The sequence below is a fragment of the Penaeus monodon genome, chromosome 20, assembly GCF_015228065.2.
Source record: "Penaeus monodon isolate SGIC_2016 chromosome 20, NSTDA_Pmon_1, whole genome shotgun sequence".
NCBI classification, from domain to species: Eukaryota; Metazoa; Arthropoda; class Malacostraca; order Decapoda; family Penaeidae; genus Penaeus; species Penaeus monodon.
The window spans coordinates 13,807,491-13,808,118 of record NC_051405.1 but is presented as its reverse complement, the minus strand read 5'-3'; the positions used below and the strand labels follow the sequence as shown (position 1 = coordinate 13,808,118).

Below are 628 nucleotides of genomic sequence, written 5' to 3'. Positions count from 1 at the left end.
ATATCCTTAAGAAATATTAGGGTGAACTGTGAATTATTGTTTCTTTCTAGTTTCTTTTTAGTAATTTTCTTTTAGTCCTGATGTCATGATTGGGACTAGCTATGTTTAGTATCATAAAAATTGTAAGGGTTGCAGTTAATACGAGATTTTCAGTGTACTGGGAAATGCTATTTCAAGCTTAAATCAAGCATTACATAGTCAAAAGTAGTTATTATTGACACTCTATTTATGTATAGTATCGTAAAATCTGTTGGTGCATAATGTATTTTTCTAAATTTCATTAGTGTCCTGCAGTACAGGCATCCCCTGCTGTATGATCAAAAGGTGAACAGATGTTTACTGATAGCATAGATATTTATAAAGGGGACTAACCTTGGAGGAAATGGACAAAATTTGGTTCAGGCTAATCAAAGGTGACTCAGCCCAATTTGGTTCAGGCTAATCAAAGGTGACTCAGCCCAATTTGGTTCAGGCTAATCAAAGGTGACTCAGCCCAATTTGGTTCAGGCTAATCAAAGGTGACTCAGCCCAATTTGGTTCAGGCTAATCAAAAGGGACTCAGCCCTTTGGCTATCCTATGGTTGTACTGGACCAAGATGTGGATGGCACTAGCTCATCAGAGGAAGCT

General features: G+C 37.4%; 1 protein-coding gene across 2 annotated transcripts in view; it reads left to right on the top strand.

Moving 5' to 3' along the window:
• LOC119585641 (ubiquitin-conjugating enzyme E2 Z-like) overlaps positions 1-628 on the top strand; it is a 20,510-nt gene that overhangs the window by 9,893 nt on the left and 9,989 nt on the right. The window lies entirely within an intron of this gene.